The sequence below is a fragment of the Microtus pennsylvanicus genome, chromosome 1, assembly GCF_037038515.1.
Source record: "Microtus pennsylvanicus isolate mMicPen1 chromosome 1, mMicPen1.hap1, whole genome shotgun sequence".
Taxonomy (NCBI): Eukaryota; Metazoa; Chordata; class Mammalia; order Rodentia; family Cricetidae; genus Microtus; species Microtus pennsylvanicus.
The window spans coordinates 78,233,919-78,246,079 of NC_134579.1; positions in this window are offsets into that span (position 1 = coordinate 78,233,919).

The following is a 12,161-nucleotide window of genomic DNA, read 5'->3' on the forward strand; positions in this document are numbered from 1 at the left end:
CTAATATGTCCTTATGCAAGTTTGGGATCACACTGTGCCTTCATTTCCTAAAGCACAACATATCAGTACCACAGACAACAAACTGAAGAGCCCTTGCATTAATGCTTCTACAAGATCCCTACGACTGTTATTTAATGCTTACTATATGAGTATAACTATAGTACACACTGGTGCTGTGTAGAACATGCACTTGTGCCTGTGATTTGCCGAGATAATAACACAGGACACTGATATTTCACCGATATAGGTACCGAACTTGGGTTGAAAATGGCCCAAGGTAGCAAAGGGGGTAAGCTGCAGAGCAGAAAAGCATAACTGGACTTATTGCCCCCAAGTTTCTATGCTTCCCACACCATGAAGATGTGGAAGTTTCCTCACCTCCACTTAACGTAGTGCATTTGTATACAACCTGGGTCTTGGTTAGAAGCTTGGTAAGGAAGACAATGGTAACATCCTGAAAAAGAATGTGTTAATGCTGTACTCGGGAGACACTCAATTCAGGAATTATACTGCAGATATCAGCACTCGTCAGAAGTCTCCCTCACGTTGTAGACATCCTGCTGGCTCCTCCTGCTCCAGCCTGGGACCCCCTTGCTGTCCACACAGCTCCTCAGGCCCACATCTCACATGGGAACCCATTTCCTCTGGCCTGTTCTCGGTGGGGATGAAGAGCAGCTGCTTTCCATCCTCCGAGCGTTAACACTTCATCTTCTGAAGGCCATTGCTGCTCCCTCCCACACCCGCACTCCTCATCCTGCTTTTATCTTTTCAGACTGAAAAGTCTTCCAAGCAAAACAGCCATTTCTTCCTCCGCTAAAACGTGGGGACTTTGGTGTAACAAGACAACCAAAAGTTTGAAAAATTTAAGGCTTTTCTGGATAACAGCCACATCTTGGAAGCTGTCCCTATTTAAATATAGGAAACATTTCAACAAAGTTAATTTGAAATTCAGTATTCTTTCCTCCAGGGAAGAACCAATTTTCAAATAGGATGATGTTCTTTTCTGCCCAAGAGGACAGCCTAACTGTCGCGGCTCGTTCACCTAAGATAGCTGCATGGGGAGGCTCTGAAATCCTGTTCCTAGCAGGGAGTCTGCATGGTCTAGCAGCACAGGAGGCGATAGCTGGTGAGCGGTGGGCCCAGGTCCTCAGCTCTCCAGGAAGCAATCATTCCCGTGAGGAAAGCACATGCACAGAGCAGCAAGCATGGCAGCTTTTCCTCTGTGGCACCAGGCCAGACTCCTAAACAATGAGAGATTAGCAGAGGAAATGGCAGCATATCCATGTCCTCTGACTCCAAAGGGAACAGGGTGGGTATTTATAGCAGGATCAGGAGGACTGCTCGGAGGGAAAGCAGGAATATTTGAACACTGTGAACCACTTCATTTCATTACACTTCGTTGGTTGTAACAGTCGAATCCACTCAGCTTCTTCTTACGGAATCATGGAAATAGTTCAGAGGTCCTTTAAATTGTCCCTAACTGAAGGTAACGCCTGATACTTGTCTGCTTCAGCAGCTGGGATGGTGGAGAGGATGTGATCCTGTCTCCTGGTTTATTCTGGGGCTTGAGTCAAGCGCCTTCCAGGTATGGAGCAACAGAGGACTTAAACACTCAGCTGACGCTAAGGAATGAGGAGGGAATTTCCAACTGAACAAAACAGTGATAATTTCTCTTACCAAAGACAATTAACGCAACCATATTTCCCCTAAGCTCCAACTTCACTCCATATAGACATAAAGATGTAAAGAGGTATACGACATTCTTATATTGTGTTAAAATATTCCCCCCAGAGAATAAGCAGAAAGGCCAGTACAAAAGGTGCTTGCCTCTTTCCATACCTGGCTTGTTGAGCTCTCCAGTCTGTGGTCCTGTCTGCTCAGGGCTAGTGCATGAGGGATTTCAGTGTGTCTTGTCCTCTGCATGGGTTGCTAATATACTGCTAGCTGGCTCTGAGGGGCTCAAAAGTCAGCATTTCTACCCCAGATGATGTCCTCTGCAAAGGGCAGGTCTTACCTGCACCCAGGAAGTAGCAGGTCTTTAAGCCCAGTTCAAGGTCCTGGCTTCTTGAGTAACTATATACAGCTTAAGTGGTCACTGGGGAGAACGGTGAGGCACAAGTGGAGCCTAGAAAGTGTTTATTCTCTATGTACACCTAAGAGGGAGGTGGGAAGCAAGAACACAGAGATTTCTACCAATACCAACCCTTTTCTTTTCCTGTCTTCTTTACTTCCTCAATAATCAGCAACACCGCACTTCCTGATGCATCGCCAATCCTCTGTTGACAAATCCATGGATTCAACCATATCAAAATTGTTTTTGTAAAAAACTGCCTCAGTATTAAATATATAGAAATGTTTTAATAATTGTTTCCTAAATAATACAGTAAAACAGTTTCTTACATACACTTATATTGTATTAGGCATTGTACATGATTGAGAAATAATTTACACTATACACAAGAGTTAGTAGCCTGTGTGCAAACACTACTAATTTTTGAGGCCCTTGAACATCTCTGGATTTGGCACTAGAGGGTCCTGGAAGGAGAACCCTGCGGATTTTTGAGGGACCCTGCAGCAGACTGACAAGACTGCCTTTTGGTTCTATTTAATTTCTCTTGTAGTGGAGTCCTGACAAGGCTTAAATGATTTAACAAGGGGAGGGAGTGGGAGGTGTCATACCAGTTCTTACTGGTTCACTAATAACTGGGAGGCTGGTTGGCTTAGTACTCAGCATGAGGCCTCTAAGTGTAATCTCTCATGAAAGTTTGGGAACCACGTGCAATTGTGCCACTAACCATGAGTAGAAGCTTTCTTTGGTCTGCCTGTCAGTCCGTGCACTGGTCAGGCTACTTTAAACGCACCATCTCAGGTCTCCTGCTGATTTCAGACAAATGTCTGCACCAGAACTTGGAATGAAGGTACCTCACACACCAGTCGGAGGTTTCCAGTTATGGTCACAAAAGAGTATCCTCTGTGCAGTTCAGCAGTTCAGGGCTTCTTCTGGGAGAATCTGAGGACACTCTCCTGAGAAAGGCTCATGCTTCTCCTGACTGGCCTCTCTCTCTCTCTCTCTCTCTCTCTCTCTCTCTCTCTCTCTCTCTCTCTCTCTCTCTCTCTCACACACACACACACACACATTTGCCATTTTGCCAAGTGGGTAGTATCTGGTGTGCTTTTCTCCAGATCTTGGGATACTATTATTCATTTAATCTTATTTTATTCATTTATTAGTTAGTATATAACATTGCAAATAGACATTCACTTGCAAAAATTAGTATGCGTTTGTAAGAAGCTTTCCTCTCTGTCTTAGCTGGGGTTTCTAATTCTGTAAGAAAACACTATAACCAAAAGAAATTTCAGGGGAAAACGGCTCATTTTATCTTACCCTTCCAGGTAACTCTCTCCACAGATCCTAGAGACCACATATTATTGCAACATGAAGAAGAGCAGAGAGGCTCCCAAAAATCTCTGTCAGGGTGCACTGGTCAGCTTACCTCACACTCCCTATCTCAGGACTTCTACAGCAGCTAACAGTCCCTCACTGAGGGAAATCATAGCAGAAACTCAAGCGGGGCAGGAGCCTGGAAGTAGGAACTGATACGGAAGCCACAGAGGAGTCACTACTTACTGACTTTCCCCTCCTAGTGTGCTCGGTCATCTTTCTTATACATTCCAGGACAACCTCTCCAGCGGTGGCACTACCTCTCTAGGGCTGGACCCTCTCATATCAAACATTCATTATGAAAACACCCTACAGACTTCCCTACAGGCAAGTCTTATGAAGAGAGTGTCTCAACTGGGATTCTCCTTGAATGATTCAGGTTTGTGTCAAGATGACATAAAACCAACCAACATATACTCCTAGTAGTGTGTGTGTGTGATGGTTTAAAACTAAACTGTCCTACACAGGACCATGTGTTTAAACCACTTGCAAGTGGTATTTCTTGGGGGGGGGGTTCTAGAATATTGAAGAAGTGAGGCCATCTTAGTAAATTTAGGACACTAGAGGAGGCCCTTTGAAGGTTATTCATGCCTCCAGTTGTAGCTGGCACCATAGTGTGTCCAACCTGACTGCTCATGCACTTACCGGCCCACACTGAGCTGCCTTCACAGCCATTCCTTCCCCAACATGGCAAACTGAAATCCCCTGATACTCTGAGGCAAAACAAATCCCTCTTCATTTTGTTTCTGTCGGATACATTGTATACATATGCATATATATGAAGGAGTTACCTCTTGCTTATGCTATGGTGAGATTTAGTGTTGAGAAGGATTCGTATTATTATCTGTGTAATTACCAGTATAATTTCTGCATTGTGTTCTCAAATTTTGTATAGAACACTCTAATTTTAAAACCATGCTTTGCAAAATAAATAAATAAATAAATAAATAAAAGTGTCACAGCCTAAGGCTACAAAAGCTAAACGAAGTGAAAGTTTGAGTCCAATGACTATAACTGATCAGAAAGGAGCTAAAAAGTCAGCTTTCCTTCTTGGGAAACAGTGCCACACAGAACAGCATTACTTATTCCCTAGCATGCAGATAACCAGCTAGTGTCAGCTTCCTTTTATGGCAGATGCACATCCGGTTCAGTCCCCAAGCCTCACTTGTCATCAGTGAAAACCATCCCGTATATGTGGAAGAAGACATCACAGAAGGTCAATGGCTGTCTTTAGGGCAGTGGGTAGTGAGATAGTTAGGACTTGTTTGCCAACCAAACTGTGCCCTCCTCTGTAGGAATAGGAGCGGCGGGGCTGCATCCCCAGCACCCCGGCCGCCTGGCTAGCTTATGCCCAAAAATAACAACACACAAATTGTATTCTTTTAAACACTGCTTGGACCATTAGCTCTAGCCCTTACTGGCTAATTCTGATATCCCGATCAACCCATCTCTAATAAACTGTGTAGCACCAGTCTTACCGGGAAAGATTTATCATGTCTGACCTGGCAGCTTGCTTCATCGCGTGCGTCTGCCCGGGAGAGGGGAGCATGGCGTCTCTCTGAGCTCACATTCCTCTTCCTCTCAGCATTCTGTTCTGTTTACTCCACCCACCTATGTTCTAACCAATAAAATGGGCCAATGCAGTTTCTTTATTTTTTAACCAATGACCTTCCTCCATCACTCCTCCTGCAGTGCTTGGGCATAAATAGAAGTTATACAAATAAGTGGGTTAAGGCATTCTTCTGCATCTCACCATGTGCTTCGATGGAACGTGGGCTTTGTCAGGAAATCTACAAGCGTGGTGAGGATCCTCTGCTGGTTTGTCTCCAGACTGTCTAATGAGAGGGCTCAGAGATAGCTGTGCCAGTCTGTTCCCAGGTGAGTCTGACACAGTGGGGGTGGGGAACCCTACTCTGAGGATGCTGGAGCAAAGAGGAGGTGGGGGCAAAGAGCAGGAGATAGCTGTGATTACTAGCAGTGCATGTGGATTGGGTTTTTTACAGTTAGAAGCCTTTCTCTCTCTATTGTCCATTGACTATTGCCTCCTCGCGGTCTGAGGCTGCATCAGCTGCACAGTGGAAGAATTATTAATCAAGACTCTTGAATTACCAAAGAAAGAGTCTCCCACAGGTTTTGTGATTCCCAATTATTTATCAATTCCTTTCAGAAACAGTCGTGTTTAAAAATACGTGTGGAGGGCACACCATGTGTCAACATCTCTCTCTGAGGGAAAGAGTCTATGGAGTGAAGCTGTACCTGAAGAACCCCCTAACTGTGATGGCTTTGGGGCAGCATCAAGCAAACCTGGCTTCTCTGTGCCTGTAAGGCAAGCAAATCTACTTCCTTTCTTGTTTTTCTGTTTGTATCCTTTTATAGTTGGTTTTGTTGTTGCTGGTTGAGTTTGTTTTGTTTTCTTTTTTGTTGTTTGCAATGGGGTCTCACTTTGTTTCTCTTCATTGGCCTGGAACTTGTTATGCCTGACCAGACTGGCCTTGAACTCATAGAGACCTGCCTGCCTTTCCTCCTTGGGTGTACGGAACAAAGACGTGCACCACCACACCTAGCCCTGACCTCGTTTTCTTAAATTTATAAAGATCAATGTGCATTTGCTTCCCTGTGGCAAAACAAGGCAATAAAAAAAATTAGAAAAAAAAACTTTATTCTAAAATGCAACTCTTGGATTTTTACAATTAGGAAAAACTCTATAGCCTCTATAGTTCCACATGAGTCTATTACCAGTATGTACTGCTGGATCAAGGAGGACTATGTTACTGTGAGGGTCCTACCTCGCATAGCTGCTTATGTCCATGGCAGATAAAACAGCTTAGGTAATTTTCCAAGAGTCTCCAGCCTGGCTTCACTTTAAAAGCTTGTTCCTTCCAACCCTCCCACCCCACCTCTCTCTGTGTGTATTAATCTTAAAACTTTTAAGTCTTTGATAAGAGGGTGCCTACATATTTAGTTGTCCTGCACTAACTTCTGTTGACTGCTTAAAGTAATCATGTCTGGTTTCTTTCTTTTTGTTTTCTTTTGCACTGTTAGGAACAGAACCCGCAGTTGTACACGTGTGAGACAGGCATTTCACCACTAAGCTACAATCCTCTGCCTTTATACTACCCTTTAAAACAACCCATGGGTGCAGTCATGGCTTAATCCAGGCTGTTCTGGTCTTGTTTTATCAGCAGAAGGAATAGCCAGGGGAGATCATCCCACTGACTACAGTTGAAACTGCAAACACCTTACAAGGTCCTAAGATAAAGATGCCCTTTATCTCATCAACTCCATGGAGGCTGAGAGGACAGGCAGCAACAGTGAAGGTAGACATCATAGGTAGGTGCAGGAACCTCTAGCCAACATGTGCCAGAATTTCATTCTCACTGATATCAAAACTAAGCACTTTATTTCTTAAAGTAGAATATGATGTTAAACTTATACATGTTGATGCTATAAAATGGGTTTAAAATTCACCTCTTCTCTACTGAAAATAATATTTTATCTACGGGAAAGAAGTATTCTTCTTTCCCTCATGGGTCTCTCATCTCTTCCTTGTCCTTGACTGACATAAAGTGGCCTAAATCAGAAATGATGAGAAGTTTGCCTCATAGATGAATATGTGTGGATGGCATATCCATACAGTGAAATACACAACCTCCAGAGACATAAAGCTGACCCTCAAATTTACAGACTACTGAAGTGCATGATCATCTAGTCAGTATGAGAACACCTTGTAAAAAATACTGTTCCATATACATAACATGCACAACTAGTTACAAGGCCAACTTATAAAGTCAGAAGTGGTTCATCAAATTACAGCTCCAGTGCTAAGGCTTGTTGTTTCCTCCCCTTGCGCCCACTGCTTAACTTTTGATTCTTTTCCACAAACTTTATCTATGAAACAGTGAAATAGTTTTTAAAACAGAAGCAAATGCATTTATTCAGAAAAGCAAAAAGTAGTGTTTCCAAGTCTATATAATCAGAACTGAAAGTGGAGATTAGGATCAATTAACTTATTTTACTCATGAACACAATTGCCACCTGATGTCCATGACTACTCTTGCCAACATTCTCATCTGGGACTGGACACAAAACACAAAAATAGAGATAATTAGAATTATGAGAATTTATTTGACATTTCCTTGAGATTTAAGCAAAGGTTTGGTTGCTGTGGACACTGGTAGCTACTCCCACAAGGACGAGTAGGTCATGTACAGTAGAGTTAAATATAAGAAGTCGATTCATCTAGGATTTGATTAGATGTCCCCACTGTCTACTTCATCTCCTTTCTGTAAGTTATCTAGTTAATAACAATGAGTGCTACCTGTCATTCACAGAAATGAAAGAGAAATTAGATTGATAGGTGGAAATCTTTGTTTTATTTTCTATATTGATTAAAGAAATAAAAATAGAAATCACTGGGCTGTCAGATAAGGCAATGATCAATATTACCAATTTGTTTGGATCCAGTTGCAGACAGATGTGTGCCTGTATGTCATTGGTGGGAAACAGTCCTATATTCATGAATTTGTTTCTAAACTCCAGCCACTTCACTCAGGGAGGAAAATTGAGAAAAGAAACACCCAGTCAGGGTGTTTGCATTGTTTGTTGTTCACAGTACAGGACAATAGAGTGTTGGCATTGCTTGTTGTTCACAGAAGCATTTTTGATATCCAGAACCACAAGGTGACATTTTTAAAGTACTAAGTAAATACTGGAGCCTAAAAACTGAAAAGACTGAAGAAGCTAAAAGCTGATAATAAAAGTGTTCCATGTTAGTCATTTGACTTCACAAAATAACCTTTTTACCAAATATGTACTAAAAGCCCAGGACATTTCATTTTCATTCCAAAATGTTGTAGAATACTCATCAACTATGTTGAATGGCTGATTCCTTCCCGTTAACTCTTGGTAGCTATGCCCCTAGCAAAGGAGGTTGAATAAGAGTTACACTGGAGAGTCAGGACGTCCTAGAGAATGCAGAGAGTGTCCATGCCTGAGTGAGACAATTATTTGGGGCGTTACTATCCAAATGTGACCTTTATAATCAAGGTATCTGGTTCAGCCCTGTCTCCAGACCTGATCCCTTAACAGGAGTGAAGGAATGAAAGTGACCTCCTTGCCCAACTCAAGGGCAGACATGAAGTCACCGACTTAGTAATTACATCTGCATTGGGCTTTCACAGAATTGCCCTCTTGACTCTTCCAGTCATCATTAGAGACAGCAGAGAAGTCCCAAAGCCATCCGTGGCCTTCTTTTTCAAACATAGGAAAATGATTTCAATACAGAAATGCTTACTACATGACACCAAGGAAACTATCTGTACGTGTTTAGATATTACCCAACTCCAAAAACATTTGGTGATTTCCTTGGTAAATAAAAACTTGTAGCAGTTATACATTGGAATATTATTGAGTCCTAAAGAATGAAACCCTGATATCTGAAGGTAAATTGACAAAACTGGAGGTTATGATGCCAGACATAGAATGACACATGCCACATGCCATCTCTCATATTAGAAGGTTTACAAAAATAAAAATCATAATGTTAAACAATGATTACTAAAAATTAGGGAAACAGTGTAAGGTAGATAGTGGGATGCCGAGTTTGGTCAATGTGCACTGTGAAATATCACACTGATCTCACTAACATCAACATGGAAGGAATGCTACATGTGATTTATAAAAAAGAAATACTATAGCTGATTATCTATAAATGTCTGGCGCCACAGTCAGTAGCCTACACTATCATAACACTCTTCCGAAGGCCTCATCTTCTGGCCACAGCTTCTATCCCTTCCCTATGGGAAAGTTCAATCCCAAAGAGTTGTTTTAGCTAAGCCATGTGCCAGCTGTGGAAGCTTTGTCTCTCGTCATCCCTTTGCTCTGGATCTCTAGAGCCTCAGCACACAGGAGATTTTCCTGTGGTGTGGGGTTCTCTTGATGTCTCCTCTGGGTTGCTGTTCTGATTGACTGTGGTCTTGGAAATCAGCCTTGGGAATGATTCACCCACTCCTCCATGCTCTGGGTTGAATAGTGGCTCTCACACTGTTAGTTAGTCTATAAACAAGGCAGTTGCCTGGCATCTATGTCTAACCAGTCACCATGGCCAAGAAGAAAAGTTTCACTTCAGATGCTCTTTTGTATTCAGATTTAAGCTATGTCACTGGTGTGTATGTGTGTGTGTGCACGTGGTGTGTGTGTGTCTGTGTGTGGTATGTGTGTGTGTATGTGTATATGTGGTGTGTGTGTGGTGTGTATGTCTGTGTGTGGTGTGTGTGGTGTGTGTATGTGTGTAACACAGAAGCATCATCACTGAGCACAGCCTCTTAGACCAGTGGCCTTGTTCAGGGTTGAATATTTGGAACATTAGAAACATCTGGAGAAACCACATTTCCATGTAGAAATAAAGATAAGTTGTCATTTCTGCTACTCACTTTGAATTTATCCCACAGCTTGATGAAAGGGGATTTTGCCCAGAGCAAGTTGGAGAGAGCACACTGTAAAAAAAAAGAAAGAAAGAAGCAGAGGTTTACTGCCTGGCTTTGCAAACTTCTCTCAGGAGATTTTTAATTTCCCCTCCAGACTCACTGGAGTCATCTCAAGGAGCTGGATTTTTGGAGGACAAGTGCGGTAAACATTAAGGTTCCAGGCCACTATCCTTTAAGAAATACACATTGGCACTGTAGGAAAATAAAAAGATTTTTCTTCTACCAAATTGAAATAATAATTGATATTTATTCCCAATAAAGGAGGTGTTTTTCCTGGAAGTTTAGTGGAAGGCAGTTGAAAGACAAGCTGTAGGGGACTCACCAGTCACTTGTTTCAAATTCAAGCTTGACTACTTGTGTTTTAAGAACTCAGTTTTAAAATGTGCTCTTCTTATCAAAAGGCTGTTGTATACTTCTCTGACTTATTGGAGCAGGCCTCTGAACAGCAGCTCTGCAGGCCACTGAGTATGGAACTGATAATATTTAGAGGCTTGGCCCATGTCCAGGACAGTCCAGCACTTGCCCTAAATATGCCCACATATACAGCTCATTATGGCCATCAGACATTTTTGCCTTTTGGATTTTGTATGTGGTTTTATTCTCAAAATACTGTGAGCATGACCAAAGAGAGGTGGGGATAGTTGACATTAAGAGTTAGTTGTAAAGATCCGTAGTATTTCTAGAATTCTTTTTTGAAGTGGAAAGGGCAGAAAGATGGTCATGAAAGGTTTCTTCAGGGAAATTCTGAGTGGTGGAAGAGCCACACAGGTAAAGGCAGAGAATAAGGACTCCTCTAAACCTATATCTCACCTCTTTCTAAGTAGAGTCATAGAAAGCAATGTGCAGGCCAGAATCTGCGTCCTCAAACAAGGACACAGGCATCTGTACTAGTGCCTCCTTCTGGGGCAGAGTGCTGTCACCTCATGTAGATTTTTAAAACAATACTTTTATTATTTCTTTCAAGATGTCACATAAGAAAGCTTGACACATTTACCCCAAACTCCTCTCAGATACATCCCTACCTCTCTACTCATCCAACTGATTCCTTTCGTTTTTTTCCATCAACCATGTCCAGTTTTTGCTGGCTAACACTACTCGGGATCTGCCCTGGAGTATGATTAATATACCATAGACCACACCATTAAAGAAAATGGACTCTGCCTTTCAAAGTAGATGTAAAATGACAATATCTCCTTAACTAAAGGTGAGACTATGTGCATACTCTTAATACACGGATTTTGTTTGGCTTGGCCTTGTGCAAGTTGTCACAATTGCTGTTAGTTTGCAGATGTGTCTTCCCTGTTGTGTACATAAAATACTGTTTCATTGAAGTTATCAGCTATTATTGACTTTTACAAATTTCCTGTCCATTTAAGACTGAGCACTCCAAAGTCTCTTATTCTCTACATGTTGGCCATTTGTATGTCTCTTTTTTATTGGCATATGCTCCAATTAAGCAGAACTGCTGAGAATTGAGAGATGTACTGATATATGGGCATAGCAATATGTCATTAGTAGACATTTTCGTACTATGTCCATTTAGCAGAACAATAGTAGTGTGTTCTTCTTCTGGTCTATGACCTGTATACCCAAAAATTCTTGGCCCCATTAAAAATATTAGGCATGGATACTAGTTCATGAAGCTGGCCTTAAATCCACTAAGAAAGGGATTGGTTACTCCTGTAATGTTTGTGTTATTTTTGTACCAATCGATTTATCTGGCTAGATATATCACTGTAGCTCCCAGGGTTCATGTCTGTGTAAGACTGGTCATTACCTTTTCCCTCCAATATCATACCTAATACCTTTTAGGACTACAATCCTAAAATGATAGGCAGTAGAGATAAATTATCCTCTTTATTTCTCCATGAGTAGGTGATGTCCTCAGTTATAGGATGTTACTTCTGCATGCTAGAGTACAGCTAAGAGCAATTGCAACAGCCTATAATCTATGGGTGTCTATGGGACCCAACCAGTCAACAACTCATAAAAATGTGAATTCTTCCTAGTAATGGGCTTTTAATTGATGGCTTATAGTATTTAGTTGGTAGTTGTCCCGCCATTATAGCAAAACTCCATTTAAACTCTTTTTATGTATTTATACTAGGAATCTTCTTCTGTGGTAGGTTTCAATATAGCTTTTTAAAAAGTCTCTTAGTGTTAATCTTCCTTCCTTCTTTATATTCCCACCACCCTGACCTTCCTTTCCTATTTTCCTCTAATCATTCCTATTC